This window comes from Salvia hispanica, chromosome 6 (assembly GCF_029641045.1).
Source record: "Salvia hispanica isolate PSC_SH4W2 chromosome 6, Shi_PSC_v1, whole genome shotgun sequence".
NCBI lineage: Eukaryota > Viridiplantae > Streptophyta > Magnoliopsida > Lamiales > Lamiaceae > Salvia > Salvia hispanica.
This window is the reverse complement of record NC_142697.1, coordinates 30,114,542-30,134,031: the sequence shown is the minus strand read 5'-3', so window position 1 is coordinate 30,134,031 and position 19,490 is coordinate 30,114,542. Positions and strand designations below refer to the sequence as shown.

Genomic DNA, 19,490 nt, shown 5'->3' with positions numbered 1-19,490 from the left:
TTTCCACTTCATGACGACTGCTTGGGAACAAGCACGAGTGAAGTGGGAGGGGGAAAACAGTTAGTACAGTAAGTATGAAGCATGAGTATAATTTTGCCAGGTCTAGTATAATAAGTATGAAGCATGGGTATAATTTTGCCAGGTCTAGGAGTCTGTTTTGTTTTAGGAGTCAGTTTTATTTTTTTAGGATTTTGTGTTAAGTATAAACTGGTAAAAAATAAATAGCAAGATTCCCTTAGCGAAAGTGATCAAAGAAAAGATACATGTCAATTTGTGAGACCTCTTTCCTTAATAAACCGAAAGCAGTTTGGACGAAGTAAGGAAGATAGAAAAGGCCTTAGTTTTAACTAGTTGTGAAGCCCTCTAAATAAGTGAGTTAAAAGCCTAAAGTAGAACACTTTCTACTAATAGAATAGGGAGAGAGGCTGTCACTTGATGCTTAGGGGAAAATGACATAGGAAGTAAGGACTAAAGGCAGTTGAGCTTAAAATTCTTTGGAATCTGATAAACCCGCCTCATTGTAAGGGCACCCCATAGTTGACCAAGTTGAACCTAAAGTAAAGTTGATCTTTCTTTTGACACCTCAGCCTTCATTCCATGTGAACAAGGGGACGGAGTGGGGGCAACTCATCAAATGGGGTAGGGAGTTAGGTTGAAAAGCAGGAAAAGAAAAAACTATATATATAGCTAGAAAATCGGCAGGAAATTCTGCCTGAACCGGGGAAAAATATAGAAAGAAAAGAAAGTTAGAAAATGGGCAGGAAATTCTAACCTGGTCCAAGAAAAAAATAAAATGAAAAAATGAAAAAAGTCAATGGCAGAAAAATATTATAACCTGACCCAGAGAAAATTAGAAAGTAAAAGAGTAAAGAGAAAGTTAAAAAAAATAGTGGTCAGAATGGCTAAGATAGCCAAGGAATAGCCTCAGCTTTGGGAATGCAGCTTTGTAAACAGGGAGGTTGTTCCAACTTTTGTCCCTAAGTTCACATGTCCTTCGCAATTTTTGAACTTAGGCCCCTTAGGATTCTCACCTACATACATTACAATCCCCAGGCCCCGTTTCAACCCTAAGAAAGACCTTAAGGAGCTTTTATGTGTCAAAAGAACTGAAGGCATCAGTGGTATGGAAAAAAGTATAAATGAGTGAAGAAGTCCTAACGTTTCTGGTGAGGAGCGAGTGACTGAGAGAATCCAACAACGTAGTAAAACTAGAGGCCATCTATACAAACTGACAAACTGACCAGGTAGATGAAGGGAAAGGGAGGAATCTTAGACTGTAGACAATTGACGAGACCTTAAGCTTGTGGGGACGACTACTAAAAAATAAGCTAGTCTATACATATGTGTTTTGTCTATGTTTTCTCTTTTACGTGTCTATGTGTTTTAAGTCTTTTTGTGTCTAGGTCTAGGTCTTTCTCGTTTTCCTAAGTCTAGTAAATAATAACCATGACTGAAATTTGCCTTATCTCTTGTCTTTCATACTTGAGGACAAGTATAGGTTAAGTGTGAGCAGTTTGATAAGGCCAATTTCATGCATCGGTTATTGGGGTAAATTCAATAATTTCCTGGTCTAACACATGTTTTAAGTTAGGTTGTGTAGACAAAATCTCCAGGCCGAGGAGATAAGAGAAGGAATTTACCGGGCGAAGGGAAGAAGCGAAAAAAGAGCAAAAGAGCAACAATTCACAAGACGGAGGGAGCTTCGAAGACAATGGGCAAAATAGAGAATACAAGGAAGGATCTAGAAGTCGTCTGTCTATAAATACTGGAAGCGCATACAAAATTATCATCACTCTTTTCACGCTCCAGCTCGTAGTTCCTAGCTTACTTCTTCAAATTTCTCTACACACACTGCACTATGGGGTAATTTCCTGGGAGGTTCATGTCTTGATAGCTAGTTTCAGTGTGTACCACCGTCCTCACGTAGGGCGAAGAAACAATCACTTTTAATTTCTATTTGCTGCTTTTGAGCCGAGTCTTCGCTATTCGAAGCTCGGCGATCGTTTCATCGTTGTGAAATTCTGGATACTTCAGCTATGGAAGTTTATTTTCTGTTTTCGATTTCGATTCATGTTGATCTCAGTTCTTTGTTTACTTTGGATGCTTTTCGCACTTGATCTGTTGGGTTGAAGTTAAATTGTTGTTGGATTGTGGTGAATTGTTTGGATCGGAGTGATCAGAGACGGAATTGCTGTTGTTTGTAGGGGATTGCTTGGATCCGAAGCGGATGAAGCATCCGATGTTTAGATCTGTTGAAATTCTGCATGGGTATTGAAGTATAACTACTATTTTTTCATTTACCTCGTCTAGTGATAGTAGATCTGTTTTGATTTTTCATTTAATCGTAATTTGATCGTTTGATTCAACATGCTCTGTTCCGATTCGATGTATTACTCTTTTTTGCATATGTGATCATGGATCGTTGGAAGGGATGAAGTTAGTTGTTACTTAGAACCAGATTTGCCTTGTCGCAGTTTTATTTCCGTACTATTTCTGTTTTAGGAAAATGGTCCCCACTGCATGCATTCCCCTGTTTAGTAGTTTTTAAGAAATCGTTTCACTAAGTCTAGTAAAATTTAGTTGTTCAATTTCATTATCTATCCGATCTTTGTTCCATCGTGAATGTTTGCATCATGTTTTCTGTTTCCTAGGTCTAGCTGTTAGATTAGTTCGTTCATATTTCCAGAGCCTAGTAATTAAAGTCTCGACCCAAATTTGTGTGGCAGCAGCCAACCCTTTCCCAAGTCCTCTTAACTCTCACTCGCGTCCTATTCCTCTCTGTGGGATCGACCCTTTACTTCTCTATACTAATTGCTAGTATAGTTGGTTGAGGTATTTTTATTGATAGCAGGATGAAGGTGAGTCCGACGACTGTAGTCATCTCGGTTATCGAGTTCCTAGACCTCGCAATCTAGTGAATTCCCTTGACCTAAGGATTATGAATTAATTGACATGTACTGTGCTCTCAGCTTGTCCCTGAAAGTATATAGAGTAGATCTAGTATAGCTAAAGGTCAGTACCGGATATCGATCACGGAGAAAACAATCACAAACTGGCTACCTTCTACTAAAACTCAATTACTATTCGGAAAACCGAAAGTTTTGGAGATTTTTGAAAACAAAGAACAATTAAAAGCAATAAACAACTAATTGCAAATAAATCGCAGAGATAAAGTATGAGAGATAAGGGAAACTTAGGGATGTGTGTTCACAGTTATGGTTATACAAATTCCAACTACAATACCCTAGCACAATTAGTAATTTGATAGGACGAGTCACATAAATTATGCTCATGCGATGCAAACGTAGATTACTAACACTGGGGTTGTTAATCCTAGATATGTCACTCCTAAAAGCTCCTAAGACCTTTGAAAAGTCCTCACTCTCAATAAACAGTGCCGTTTTAAGGGAAGCTAATTGTAGTGTCTACTAAGTGGATCCAACTCGCCAACCTCCTCTCACGATTATGTATCAAGTTATATTAAATCATCATAGATTGTTTCACTCAATCAAGAAGCATTATCCAATTACTTTGGGTAGAAACGAAGTAAAAACAAATGGATATTAAATAGAGAACGAAATTGTATAACCAAAGTTGTTACTAACACATCCCTAGAATCCTATGAGTTTTGTTACACATAATTGAATAAGCTAAAAACATAGACTGAAGGGAGAACAATGAAAACATAAGAACTAAAACAATAGAACCCAAAGGTTGAATCATTGTAGCTGTGATGATCTTCTCTTGAATCCTTCTTCAACTCCTTGCACAATGAAGAACTATTAGTTTTAAACTCTGGAAATATTTGGCAAAAAGAGGATCTAGATGAAGGATTAGGGTTGGAGGAGGAGTCCTGGGGCTCCCCAAATTTTGAAGGCTATGAATTGGTTGAATATTATGAATTAGGTTATGAGATATATATAGGCTTGAAAAAGGTTTAAACATGGTAAAAGGTGTCCTCCAAGTAATAGGAAAGATAGAAATTTCGTGCTCCATAGGTTAAGGAAAAGATTTGGCTTAACAAGGTAATAGTTTCTTTCCTTCATTGAATTTCCGCCTAAATTTGGCAACTTTGCGCGATTTTGGTAGAGTGGCCATAACTTTCTCCACAGAACTCCGATTGAGATTATCTTGATACCAACGCGAAGCTCTTTCAAAGACAAAGAGAATGATATGTAGAACGCCCACATGCAGCGAGAGCTTTATTGCTCTTTGGAACAAGTGAAGCTCGTGGAGGTGGAGAATAAGAAGAAGAGGAGGTCCAGACGTTCATCGAGTTCGATTGTTGAAAGTTCGTATATTTGCAGGGTAATACCATGTCCTACTGATTTTGCCACGTGGATGATAATATGGCAACTGTACTCCACATTAGCTTTAGTTTGACTAGAACTGTTTGTCGGGGTAAAAATAAAAAAACATTCAAAGTTCATATATATTTACATTCAAAAATCAAAGTTTAGGGAAATAAACAAAAAATGTTGAAAGTTAGGGTGTGTTTGGGAACATGGAATTGGAGGTGTAGAATTGGAATTGGAACCTTCAATTCCAAATCCAATGTTTGGCACCACAAAAATGTTTGGATTTGGAATTGAATTGCAATTCCAAATCTTCCAATTCCACAATTCTAATTCCATGAAATCACAAAAGAATTCTAATTCCAATTCCATAAATTCCATGTAAAAACGGGTTGGAATTAAAAAAAAACGCGGACCCTAAACCGGGTCAAAATAGAAACGGGTCATATAAAAACTGAAATACGCAGCACTTTTTCGTTTCTCCCTCCTCGCGTCTTTTTCCTCTCTCCGGCTCTTCGCATGCCCTAGCTCTTTCTCTCTGCAATTGCGCCGTGCCGTGCCCTAGCCGCTTCATCTGTGTGATCGATTGATGGATAATCAGGTGAAGAATCAAATTCCTTATCATCAATTTGATTAGTTTTGTTTCTGCAGATTAGTTAATGCAACATGTGTCATGTGTATAAGATATGATGTGTAGAAAGTTGAGTGTTTGTTTCTTTGGGTGTTATTGTAGAGAAGTGTATCATTCTAGTGGAATGCTAAGTAACCTGAGCTCTAGCTGGACATCTAAACCTCCTTTGGCTATTAAATACCTGTTGGATCCCAGTTCAATCGAGCAGTCAGGTGATTCCAAGAGTCTTTGCTCCACATTGGAACGGCTCTTGGCGTGGGAGAAGAAACTGTATCAAGAAGTGAAGGTATGGATCTAGAATTTTCAACTTTATTATTTTAGTTCTCTTACATGGCCATAGTTGATAATTGTGAGTAAAGATGTGTTTTTTCTTGGAGTCATTTCGCGATCGAAACTGTTTTTGAAGATGAGGGCACATTGCATATGCTTGTGAGTTGGGTGTTGGTTGCACCTTTCTGTTATTTGCGCCTTTCTTGTTGAGTCATTTGCGCCTTTCTCCATCCTGTTATTTGCTATCTTTACTCTAATGGAAACTCAAATATTGCATCCTGCCCTTTCTTGTTTGTTGTAGATGGCTGCTGAGTCACAAGCATTGAAAGAGAAATCAAAATATTTGACGTGGACTCCCGAGATGGATAAAATTCTTGGAGCCAGCTTTATAGAGCAAATTAATCAAGGAAACAAGCTTGATGGCAAATCAGCTTGGAAGTCTACCGCTTGGACAGCTGCCATAAATGCACTTCGGGTGAATCTAAACGTGAAGGTTGATAAGCAAAATATTCAAGCTCGTTTAAAGACTTGGGAGAAACACCATGATATCTTGCATCCAGTGTTGATGTCATGCAATTCTGGCAGTCCAATCACATGGGATAACACAACGGGTAGAATTGTGGTTCATGATGAAAACGTGTGGAATGAACGACTAAAGGTAATTTATTTCTGTATATTCTTGTCTTTATGCTTTTATAAGAGATTATTGTCTTTAAGCTTTAAATAGTTGCTGCCTTCTCATTTCCAAAAATGCACTGTAACAATTGTTACATTTATCCATACACTTGGTTTTCCTGTACATAATTATTGTGTTAAGGCAAGCTGACATGAGCATGAGTGAGAGAGAGAGAGAGAGGTTCTAACCTCACAGCTTGATTCCCTTTGGTTGCAGTAGAGCAGGCCAAGTGATATATTTGTAGAAAATTTCTTTCGGTCATTGCCTTTTTGTCAAATATGGCATCTGATAAAAGAAACAATTGTTGCTCCCTCACATATATATGCTCCAACTGAATCTGTATCAGTTAACTGCAGACATGGTTAACAATGTCTTCAGTTGTTGGATCATAGCTTAAGCTTTTTGTCCAAACACACCAGTTTCCTATACCATTTAATTCCCTCCTTGTTGAATTTATTGACAATTAACTAGGAAAAGCAGAATGAAGATGATAGAGTCCAAGTAAGATATGATGGTAATGTTTCCAGATTGGAATGGAATCTTCTGATTAATTTTGAGCTTGGCAAAACTGTGGGTGATCATAGATTCACAGTGATCGATCACTCTCAGTTGAATATTAATATACATTGTATTGGTTTCCCCCATGGACAGGATCAGGAATGGAAATTCTGTATTGGGAGGTTTTGGTGTATGTGAAGTTAATTGTGGTTGTTATTGTTTTGTAGGCAAATCCAAAAATTGCACCTTATAGGAAACGAATTGCTATAGAGAATTGGGATGATATTTGTGCTCTTTTCTCTCAAGATCGTGCTGATGGTCAAGGTTCGAAAACATTTCAAGAAAATACTAATGAGGAGGTTGACATTGAGGTTGATTCTGCTACCGTTGGAGAATCACTCGATATGAGTGTTGAAGAAGCTAATGCTATGGCAGATTTGGTGGCCCGAAAAAAACGAAAGGAGACAACATCTTCCTCAAGTTCTCTAGGATCAAAGAAGAAAGCGTCATCGACTAAGGTCATATCTGATTGTGTGCAACGGATGAGTACTGATTTTAGTGACTATCTAATGGTGGAAAAGAATAAGTCTGAGCTTGTTGTGGAGCAGAAAAAGCTTGATATAGAGCAGAAAAAGCTTCTTATAGAAGAGAAGAAGCTTATTATAGAAAAGCAAAAAAAGATGAACCCTCAAGAAATATTAGCCGAGTTGAAGACAATTGTTTTGGATGAGACGCAGTTGATCAAGGCTCTCGATTTGATGATGCACGATGGCATATTATTCGATACATTTGTGGGTATACCGGTAGAGTTGAAGTACAGGTGGCTTAAAGCACAACTTGATAAGTGACTTCAATTTGAACTTTTGTTTGAATTTAATATGTTGTATTTAATCTAGGAGACTTTGTCTATGAAGAATAGTACCTTTGAATGTGTTGTTGAAACCTTAGTAGTAGGAGTACCTCTTTTTATTGTTGTTCTTTTACCACTCAATAGTACCTCTTTTTATTGTACCTCTTTTTATTCCATGATTTTTAGATTCCTATATTTATATATAGTATCTTAGATTACAAAATTAATCATTTTGCTTCGATTATTATATATAGTATTACGTACTGATATTATTTATATTTAGCTTTAGAAGATAAGAAAAAAAAATGATCTATTAATTTAATTTATGCGTATGATACTATAATATATGGATCTAAGTGAATGTGATAGTAATTATCAAAAGATAGTGAATGTTATTTAAAAAATATTCATATCAATTCCAAATTTATGTCAATTTTAAGTAACCAAACAATGGATTTGGAATTATAATATAATTCTACATTAATTCCGTAATAATACCAAACAATGGATTTGGAATTGAATTGGAATTCAATTCTACTCAATTCAATTCCATAGAATTTCAATTCCAATTCAATTCCAATTCCGTGTTCCAAACGCACCCTTAGTGTATTTACCGGCAAATAACTCCTTATTTAATAGTACTATTACGAAATATTCATTGTTGTTTCATATCTTGTACATTGTATAGGCAAAAAAGTAATGACGTCCAAACAACCTAACGAAATGTATTAAAATGAAACGTAAATGAAGCCCGTTGTATTATTTATGAAAACTTCACACTTTTTGTAACAATATCAAATAACGAAGAAATAATTAATCATATGAATGGTGTAAATACCCCTCAATTTTCTTGTTTGATGATAGTGATAGTATTGGTCTGTCGGAAGTAAGTCAGTCTGTCATCAATTTCTGAACTTCTGGAAACATGGTTGTTACAAAACATTTGAGCCAAAATCTGTGCATGTTATTACACAAAAAGCTTGATCAGCCTTCAGAGAAGAAACGAGAGAGGTTGGGATCGTCTGACATCAATGATTCCCACAATTCTGGGTTCAACTTAGGCACAGCCAAATCCACATCCACAGGAAGTCTGTTCATCAATCTTGGGCACTCTGTTATGGAGATAACTTGAATGGAGTTGCAAATGATGGTTGTTCCCTTGCATAGGCTCTTCAGTTTCGGAAACTCTTCCAAATCCAACCGTTTTAATTTGGGGAGGGCGAGGGAACGTTTCCCTTCATCATCGAACACATCTATTTCTCCACACTTTGTCACATGAATCCATTCAAGGTTGGGAACTCCTGATAGTAGTATCCCCACCTTCCTCAGTCTTGGCAGATCTTGTAACGATAAGGTTTTTAATTTAGGAAGGCTGAGGGAACTTGTTCCTTCATCTCCGAATATCTCTTCTATTTCTTTACACCAGCTGATACGAATTTCTTCGAGGTTGGGAAATCTTGATTGTATCCCCACCTTTCTCAGTCTTGGCAGCTTTTCTAACCATAAGGTTTTTAATTTATGGAGGGTGAGGGAAGTTGTTCCTTCATGTTCGAATATCTCTTCTGTTTCTTTACACCGGCTTATATCAATAACTTCAATGTTGGGAACCCCTGATAGCTGTATCCTCATCTTGTTACACTCATCAATTCTTAGCTTTGTCAGAGAGGAAAACACAGGCTGTGCAGGTGCGACTAATGCTCCCATTTCCCCCCTTTGTGATCAACCCCTTCATAGCATCCAACTCAATCAGTTGAATTTCTTCAAGAGTAGACATTTGAGATGATAATCCTGCCTCACTCCTCAAAATGTATTCTATTCCTCCACAACCTTCAATTATCAATTTCTTCAATCCATTCACAGAGTATATGCTCGGACCCACACATTTACATTTACTGATTGTTAGATGCACAATTCCCTCCTGCTAATACTCTCTCATCTTCAAGGTTGCATTCAGACAGGATCAACTCTTTCTTATAACATACATCTATTCCTACATTCCAAGAGAAACTGTTATAATATGATTCCACTCCTATTGTGTAGAAAGTGTCATGCACCCGACTTTCCCAACTTGTTATAAAAGAATTAAATTCATTAACATTTTTCACTCTTCCACTAAACTCCTCTAGCAGTTTCAGATTCTCAATTTCTTCAATCACTGCTTGTATACGGGGTGGTAATTCTAAGTGCTGAAGATTCCCAAGTTTATGAAACAATCCTCTTGGAAGCATCTCCAATTTATGCGCATTCAATGCAAGGAATTTGAGATTGAATAATTCCCCGACTGTTAGGAATTCTTGTATTCATCTAATGAGCGCAGCGGAAATTGCATACAAGAATACAGATCTAGATTCATAATCATATTGCAAGTTGAGCATGTAAAACACAACGGAACTAAATCTTACTTATTGTGTTGTTTTCTTCTGCGATTGAATCCTGCAAGTTGAATCCACTACTATCGAGGTCCACGTGCAATCCAATCCGATGCAGGAACTATCCCGGTACAATTGCTCCGTAGAAGAATGCTAGGAATTCTCTCTACAAAGCTTTACGTATTTTCTCTCTAATGTTACGCTATTTCTCATCTTCCACTATGGAGAATAAATAACCATTATATAGATGAAGAGTCACTAGGGTTTCATGATTGTTGGGCTTATGGACTAATATAATTATAGCCCAACTATAATTAATTAATCCATATTAATCTAATTCTAGCCCATTTCCTTTCAATCTCCCACTTGGACTAGCATTAGATATAATACGCAGTTCCAACTTTGTACCCTTGAGCGGATCAAAATACACTTATAGTGTGACCCTTTAGGCCCTCATTATCGACGATGATCTAATCGAAGTCTGCACAAAACTCCTAGACTGCGTTGGCAGCGTAGCTCGATATATGAAGGACGTTTACGTGAATTCGGTAAACAAGCCTTTACATAAAGTTTATAGTAATATCCTTTCATTCACGAACCACCCGATTGAGCCTAAGATTTGCTATGTGTCATCCAAATAGCTCAATCACTTTATCTCATCTTTATTAAATGACCCATTCGATCATATTCAATTACTTTAATCGAATATATCTTTGCATTGGCCAATGACTTAATGGTCAAGTAATATAGAGAATTTGAGTGTTCTCTCGAAATTCTAATCGAGGAATGAATCTCATTCTTGGCTCAACTACCATTTTCATTTATCTTATGATATACCCAACACAGGTCCGTGTCTCAATCCTCCTTTGGGAGGCAAAGCGTTGGACAAGATCAAAGCACACCACTCAACAAACAAAATGTGTAATGACCTCAGATCCAAGGACTATTACATACTTCATGCACTAATAAACTGTAGACACTTAACAAAACAGTTTAATAGTAGGGTATACCAATACTCTCCAAAGTATACCATGTGTCCATCACGAGTATCTGATATCTCATAGTTGTGAGAACAACTACATTCTCGAAGAATGTGATGCAAACCCCATGCTAACCTGTAACATATCATCAATATCCCATTCTTGATGATCATTGGTTAGGGCTATTTTAGAATTATACTACATCATTAATGTCTCACTCCATTAACGACAGTCATAATTCAAGGGAACAAATATTTAGAATAAAGACAAACATTTAAAACAATTATTCCAATAAGTGCACAAAACCCATAGAAAATTAAATTTTCATAGAATGTGATCAAGTAATATTGTCTCAACACAAAATGTTTCTAAGACATATAAAACTTTAACTCCCACTGATTCAAAGCCATCTACCAATATGCTTAACACCTAAGCTCTCAAAGTGCTTGTTGTGTTTTGCTATACATAACGGTTTAGTGAAAGGATCAGCTAAATTATCATCAGTGGGTACTCTTTCTAATTTTATGTCACCTCTTTCAATTATTTCTCTGATCAGATGATATCTTCTAGGAACATGCTTGTTCCTGTTCGTAGCTCTGGGTTCTTTTGCTTGCGCAACAGCACCAGTGTTGTCACAGTACAAAGGTATTGCACTACTGGCACTCGGAACAACACCCAGTTCCTTAACGAACTCTAACAAAGCAACAGCTTCTTTGGCAGCTTCAGATGCAGCAATATACTCGGCTTCGGTGGTGGAATCGGCAGTTGTACCTTGTTTGGAACTATTCCAACTCACTGCTCCACCATTGAGGATAAAAACATATCCAGACTGAGACTTATAGTCGTCATGGTCTGTTTGGAAACTAGCATCAGTATACCCAGTAACTGATAACTCTGGTTGTCCACCATAGACTAAGAAATATTCTTTAGTCCTTCTAAGGTACTTAAGAATATTCTTAACAGTTTTCCAATGTTCCTCACCGGGATTTTGCTGAAATCTGCCTGTCATGCTAAGCGCATAGGCCACATCGGGCCTAGTAGAGATCATGGCATACATAATAGATCCTATAGCCGAAGCATATGGGATCCTTTTCATGTTGTCTCTTTCTTTGTCATTAGAAGGACAATCCTTCTTTGACAATACAATGCCATGTCCCATAGGAAGAAAACCTTTCTTAGAATTCTCCATAGATCTTAATTCCAAGGATATAGGAAGCATCACCCAGGTCCTTCATCATAAAGGATCTGGACAACCACTCTTTCACGGATTGCATCATGGAACGATCGCTTCCCATAATCAAGATGTCATCAACATATATGATAAGGTATACGACGTTTCCATTTTCGCGTTTACTATAAACACATGGATCCTCTTTGCTTCTGACAAAACCAAACGATTTGATTGTTCTGTCGAAACAAATATTCCAACTCCTCGAAGCTTGCTTAAGTCCATAAATGGACTTCTTTAGCTTGCACACTGCATTCGGCCTTTCTTTCGATACAAAACCTTCAGGTTGTGTCATATAGACATCGCCTTCTAATTCTCCATTGAGAAATGCGGTTTTGACATCCATTTGCCAAATATCAAAATTGTAGTATGCAGCAATTGCAAGTAATATCCTAATGGACTTGATCTTAGCAACTGGCGAAAAGGTTTCATCATAGTCAATGCCTTCGCGCTGACTATAACCCTTTGCCACTAACCTAGCCTTGTAGGTTTGTACTTTGCCATCTGCATCTCTCTTCTTTTTGAAGATCCATTTGCAGCCTATGGGGTAAACCCCATCTGGCAAGTCAACTAGTTCCCAGACTAAGTTGAAGTACATCGAGTCCATTTCAGATATCAAGGCTTCTAGCCACTTCTCTCGATCGGTGTCTGACACCGCCTCGGCATAGGTCTTAGGCTCATCGTCATCTAAATCAACTTCATCATCTTGGTTCTCAACCATTAGATTCAGTCTCTCAGGTGGACGACGAGTCCTTCTAGGCCTATTGAGTTGGTTTTGCTCTGGTTCAGGCTGTTCATTCTGTATGTGAGAAGGTTCAGGAATATCCCCATGATCTTCTTGAGGTGGAGGTGATGCAACTATTGCATCATCTTGTCTTTGATGCATCTCATTGTCTTGAGGTGGTCCTTCGAGAGTCTCTCTAAGGTTCTCTCTAAGAGTAATTTCCCCTCCCAATAGATCATCAAAAACTCCCACTGAGTTATTGTTCAAACCATTTGACAATACCTCATCCTCAGTGTTATCTTGTGGTTCTTGAATTTCTTCAAGATCTACAATGTTGTGACCTTGTTCCTTGGAGACATAACTATCTTCAAGAAATGTCACATTCCTAGAGATTATCACCTTGTGATCTCCAAGGTAGTAGAATTCATATCCTTTAGTTTCTTTAGGATATCCCACAAAATAACATTTCTCACTTTTAGTTTCCAATTTATCAGTCATCATTTTCTTAACAAAAGCTGGACAACCCCAGGTCCGGATATGGTTAAGACTTGCTTTCTTGCCACACCATAACTCATATGGTGTTTTCTCGACTGATTTAGAAGGAACCCTATTTAGAATGTAAATAGCCGTTAGTAAGGCATGACCCCATAGGAATAAAGGGAGACTGGCAAAGCTCATCATGGATCGAACCATATCTAATAATGTTCGATTTCTCCTTTCAGATACTCCATTCATTTGAGGTGTACCAGGAGGTGTCCAGTCTGACTGGATTCCATGTGACTTCAAGTAATCAAGAAATTCCCGGCTCAAGTATTCCCCTCCTCGATCTGATCGAAGAGTCTTGATACTTTTCCCAAGTTGTTTCTCAACTTCACACTTAAACTCTTTAAATTTCTCGAAGGCCTCAGATTTATGTTTCATAAGATACACATATCCATACCTTGATAAATCATCAGTAAAAGTTATGAAGTACGAATAACCACCTCTTGCTTGAGTTGGAAACGGTCCACACACATCTGAGTGAATCAACTCTAGCAAATCCTTAGCATGCACCCCTTTCCCAGAAAATGGTTTACTTGTCATTTTTCCTTTGAGACAGAATTCACAAGCTCCATATGATTCTAAATCAAATGAAGTGAGATAGTCTAACTTTCTCAATCTTGCTATTCTTTTCTCATTAATATGACCAAGTCTGCAATGCCATAGATAAGTTGCATTATTCGTATTACATAGCTTAGGTCTTTTGTTTTGCACATTGAGGATATTTCGTTTGTATTCAAGCATATATAATCCATTTTCAAGAGCGGCATTTCCATAAAATAATCCATTAAAAGAAAACGAGCATCTGCTGTTTGCAAAATGGAAGGAAAAACCTTCAATGTCTAACATCGGAATGGAAATAATATTCTTAGAAATAACTGGAACGAAATAACAATTGAACAATTCTAGTCTATGTCCTGAGGGAAGATCTAATCTGTAAGTCCCCACGCATTCGGCAGCAACTCTTGCTCCATTCCCAACACGCAAATCAACTTCCCCAGGCCTCACTTTCCTGCAGTCATTTAGACCCTGCACATTATTACAAATGTGTGAGCCACAAGCTGTATCTAATACCCAAGATTGTGATTTATTCATAGACATATTTATCTCAATGACAAACATACCTGAGCTCCCACTTTCTGCACCTTGTGCCTTGAATTTTGGGCAGTCTCTCTTCCAGTGTCCCTTTTCATGACAGAAAAGACACTCATCCTTTGATAACTTCGACTTCTTCTTAGCCCCTCCACTCTTAGGCTTTAGAACAGCATCCTTAGATGCTTTCTTCTTCTGTTGCTGCTTATTCTTCCCTTTGGAAGACTTCGCAGAAGAGCTCACCATGAGCACAGATTTTACCTTAGTAGTGGAAGACTCATAAGTCTTAAGCATGTTGTGCAACTCTGGCAGCCCAACCTTCGTGTTGTTCATGTTGAAATTCACAATGAAATTCTCAAAACTACTAGGAAGAGACTGAAGAATTAGATTTGTTGAGACATTTGCGGGAAGCACCGTTCCAATCGATGCTAACCTCTCAATCAAACCAATCATTTTCAGCACATGCTCAGAAACCTTGCCTCCATCATGAAGCTTGCACTTGAAGAGATCGCGAAGTATCTCATACTCCATAGTTTGAGCTTGTGAAGCATACAAACTCTCCAAGTGTTTAACCATCTCATATGGAAGCATGTGCTCATGTTGTCTTTGAAGTTCCAAACTCATGGATGACAGCATGATGCACTGAGCATCATTTGCATTTTCAACATGTTTCTCATGAGCAGCTGCGTCAAACGTAGCAAACTCAGAAGATTCCTTACTGGGAACGACATCAATTGGTTTGTCCAAGACATAATCAATTTTGTCATGCCTTAGCACCAAGCGCAAACAACGGAGCCAATCCGTGAAATTTGACCCAGTCAACTTGTGTGTTTCCATCAAACACTTGTAAGTCAAGTTTGACATTTTATCTGAACAGAAAAATACAATGAAAAGTAAATTAGAAAAGCATACAAAGATCACATTCGTATCTCTAATCAAACAAGAGTTTATTGTATTGATTAGCTCCCACTAATTTTAACATATATTATGTCCCCCAAACATAAAATACGAATTTATATCAAATATAAATTTTAGTGGTCCAAGATCCAAGTCCATATCATCGCAGCCCCTGCTTTGGCTGATCACTACAATAATATTACAAGGTAGGCCTCTAAGCCAATTGCAACAACTATTTTGCAATTCTTGGTTTATTAATCCAATTAATATGCATCCATAAACTATTTAGGTCGCTTTGGCTTTACTAAACAATTTAAGCAAGTCAACCCCATCACACGATGCCAACCATGCATCTATGAATGAGCCTAGGCCTTGTGGATTTAGAGTAAACGCTTTGGCGTAAAACTCGTGGTCGAAAAGGCTAGGAACATCAAACAATCATGATGGACGATGCGTTTGTTTCAAAAACAAGACTTATATTTTATGGGGAAAAAGTGTGATACTAGTTATGTGAGTATAATATCCAATATTAAATTTCAAACAATTACTGGGCGCCGCCTACCCAGACATAGTATAACACGGACTACACATACTGGGCGCCGCCTACCCAGACATAGTATAACACGGTCTCTAACTACTATAGTTACAATAAATAAGCATAAATCAAATAGCATGCTTATCAAATAAGATATCAAATAATGCTCAACAAATAAAATCAAATTTTATTCTCAAATTAAATGTGGATTAACCGATTATATTAACTCCAAATTAATATAATTGCATATTTAATATTAATTCTAAATTAATAAAACTATACAATAATTTATTAATCTAATTAATAAACTATGTTTCTGTAACAGGTTTTATATAATTAGTCTAATTAATTATATGTCTCTGTCATTTTAATTATCCGAAATAATTACTCACAAAACCATCTTGCTTGAAAAACTTGTTAACTTTGAATCAGATTTTAATACTGAAAAATTTTGAGACATAATAAAGTTTCCTTTTGACAGAATATAATTTTCTTTGGAAATACTTAGGAATCAAGAAACAAATCCCAATTCTAATAAACAAGGTTTTCCATAATATCCTATCATGTTCGAAACGAGAAAGGAGAAATCTAATTCCATGATTTGATTTTGCAAAACTCAAGTAATTTTCATCATGTACTTGTTCAAAACTTAAATGAAATCAAATTTCATTATGAAACTCCAAAAGTTTTCGGATCGTAGATTTCCAGAAACGAAATAAGAAATTTAATTTCTCATTCCAACACAATTATGTAATTAATCCACAAGTAATTAGCAAATACAAAATTAATTATGAATCGAGCCCCGGGCTCTGATACCACTGTTAGGAATTCTTGTATTCATCTAATGAGCGCAGCGGAAATTGCATACAAGAATATAGATCTAGATTCATAATCATATTGCAAGTTGAGCATGTAAAACACAACGGAACTAAATCTTACTTATTGTGTTGTTTTCTTCTGCGATTGAATCCTGCAAGTTGAATCCACTACTATCGAGGTCCACGTGCAATCCAATCCGATGCAGGAACTATCCCGGTACAATTGCTCCGTAGAAGAATGCTAGGAATTCTCTCTACAAAGCTTTACGTATTTTCTCTCTAATGTTACGCTATTTCTCATCTTCCACTATGGAGAATAAATAACCATTATATAGATGAAGAGTCACTAGGGTTTCATGATTGTTGGGCTTATGGACTAATATAATTATAGCCCAACTATAATTAATTAATCCATATTAATCTAATTCTAGCCCATTTCCTTTCACCGACTCCTTCAGGGACTTCCGTGATGGCTGTATTCGAGAGGTTTAACTCCCTGAGTTCTTTCATCTCTCCCAAGTTTGGCACATTTTCTAGCTTATAACACCACTCAAGGAACAATGAATCATTATGTTAGTCCTGCTCAAATCAAGAGTGCATAGTCCTTGCATTTTAGAAAACAATGAATCTGAGATAAAATCCAACCGATTATTATCCCGTAAAAGCAATGTTGAGAGCTTAGGACAATCGGGAGACATTCCTTCTTCAATTCTCCTTATGCCATTTTCCATACACCTTCTCCAGATCCTTTGCCCATTGTGCTTCTTTGGGAATTTCCTTCAAATCACCTCCTGCTCTTACCATATATTTCCCCCCACATATCTTCAACGCCATACTTCTTACAAGATCATGCATCTTCACGCATTCCATAGGACCACCAAACACATCGCGACCAACAGAACTTTCCAATAAGCACACATTCACTAATTTATCCAATACGGAATGACCTAGCTCAATTTGCGCTCTCCTTGTCATTCTTTCATCCAACCCTCCTGAAATGAACTCTCTAACCAGATGCTCTCTCTTTATTTCTTTATCTTCAGGATATAACACACAATGGAGGAAATAACGTTGGAATGTATTGAACTCATTACTCTGACTATGATGATTCCTCTTCAACAGATCAAAACTATATTTCAATACTTTATAAACATCACCATCTCCCATCCCATCATTCCCTGAGACACGTTCTTTTAGTTCTGCATAAGCATTTCTCCATGCATGAATGGATCTCTCGCCCCTCATGCTTCCAGCCATTGTAACAATTGCTAGGGGCAGACCGCCACACAATTCTGCCACAGATATGGCAATTTTTCGGCCGAAGAATCAAGTTCTATCTCATTTCTTAGAGTTTCCTTGAACAATTCCCATGCCTCATGATGATTTAGATTTTTCACTTGAATCTTTGTTTGGCAACAAATTTGACGATACAGTTCTAAGGAGCGAGTAGTTATAATCAGCCTACAACACTCAACAGAAATGGGACATCCAACCTTTAATAGATCAATATTTTCCCAAACATCATCTAATATCAGCACTGAATTCTTCATCTGAGAAAAAGTTTTATGTAGTCTCAACGCCCTTATGTCTTCATTATCCACACCCACAAGGTCCACACCTATAACATGAGCAATTTTATCTTGTAAAGTCGTAACACTAAATTCTTGAGAGATTGTAACCCAAATCACACGTCCCTGAGAATGTTGGAGGAGTCGATTGTGTATGTGCTTTGCCAGTGTCGTTTTTCCCACACCACCCATACCATAAACACCAATTCTCGACACTTGCTCACTCTCCAAATATTTCAAAATCATCTCCAAATTTTCATGAAAAGCTTCACCAACCATCCCATTTGTCAACAACTTATCTCCCCTACTTCCACAAACATCAAGGACAAGTTCACCAAAATTCCGAATTTGCTCAACAAGCAAGTCAACCTCATCAATAAGTTTAACTGGCAACCCTCCATCCATCAATCTCATAATGAATCCTTTGGATTCCACTTGAGTCCCCAACTCAACAACTTGCTTTTCAATGGACCTGACTTCTTCCAACCACTCCTCAACTTTGCGCTTCCTTTTCTTTCGACCAGAAAGTTCAGAGTTATTGATTTCCACCTCAACATCAGATGCCTTGGCACCCAATGATTTCAACTTTTTCTGCAGAGCTTTCAGATTGAGCTCAAATTCCTCTATACTCTTCACATTATAGTGTGCTTTTACCTGCAATTAGTTCCACCACCTTTGACAAAAATGACTCGAAAATCTGGCTCAACATTTTTGCCACTTTGCTCTTCCCAAAGAAAACATAAACCAAAAACAAGAATTATTTGATGAGAAAAAAAGATACAATCTCATTTTTCCAGCAATCATCTATCCAGTCCAAAAATAAATTTGCAAGTAATGAACAAAGTATAAATCCAATATATATATGTTGAATATGTGAATTGATGGAAATCGCCAGCAATCTACCAGATTTGATGATTATTCAAAATTTCCTTCATTTTACATATTCTAAACAAACAAATAAAATCATATATGTAAATTAGTATGAGAATTGTTACCTGAGAGATATGAAGGACTGAGCTGAGATTGAATAGATTTGTAGATTTTGTAGATCTAGAAAGAGAGAATCACAAGCTGTAAATATGAGCGTGCAAAAGAGGAAGAGAGATTCACTATATGAAGTTGAATTGGACTCCACTAACTTCTCCAGAGATCACAAAATCAAAAACAATAACTATTTGATGCGAAACATAGTTTTAATCTCACTTTTCGAGTGATCATCTATCCAGGATCCAGTCCGAGAATGAATTTGCAAGTAATGAGCAAAGTATAAATGCAATGAAGCAAGATGTTAGAGTTGACTCCAATACAGATGATTATTCTAAATTTCCTTCATTTTACATGTAATACAAAGAAATTAAAACTTTCATTTCCAGAAGCCTTACGGTAATATTCGCAAGAACAAACCAATAAAAGCAGAGATGTAAAATTAGTAGGAGAATTGTTACCTGAGACATGTGAAAGGCTGAGTTGAAATTGAATTAGATTTGTAGATCTAGAATCAGAGAATCGACTTGTGGTC

The 19,490-nt window shown here is 37.1% G+C and overlaps 3 pseudogenes across 1 annotated transcript; all 3 read right to left on the bottom strand.

The window, feature by feature from the left end:
* Positions 1-7,954: 7,954 nt before the first annotated feature.
* LOC148923547 (secreted RxLR effector protein 161 pseudogene) lies at positions 7,955-11,728 on the bottom strand (annotated as a pseudogene).
* Positions 11,729-14,260: 2,532 nt separating this feature from the next.
* Positions 14,261-16,941, bottom strand: LOC148923546 (uncharacterized; annotated as a pseudogene). The gene is made up of 2 exons (XR_016132740.1): positions 16,525-16,941; positions 14,261-15,022 (listed from the first exon to the last, which is right to left on the bottom strand). The product of XR_016132740.1 is annotated as an uncharacterized LOC148923546 (transcript).
* Positions 16,942-16,979: 38 nt separating this feature from the next.
* Positions 16,980-18,713, bottom strand: LOC125206555 (putative disease resistance protein At5g63020; annotated as a pseudogene).
* Positions 18,714-19,490: the final 777 nt, after the last annotated feature.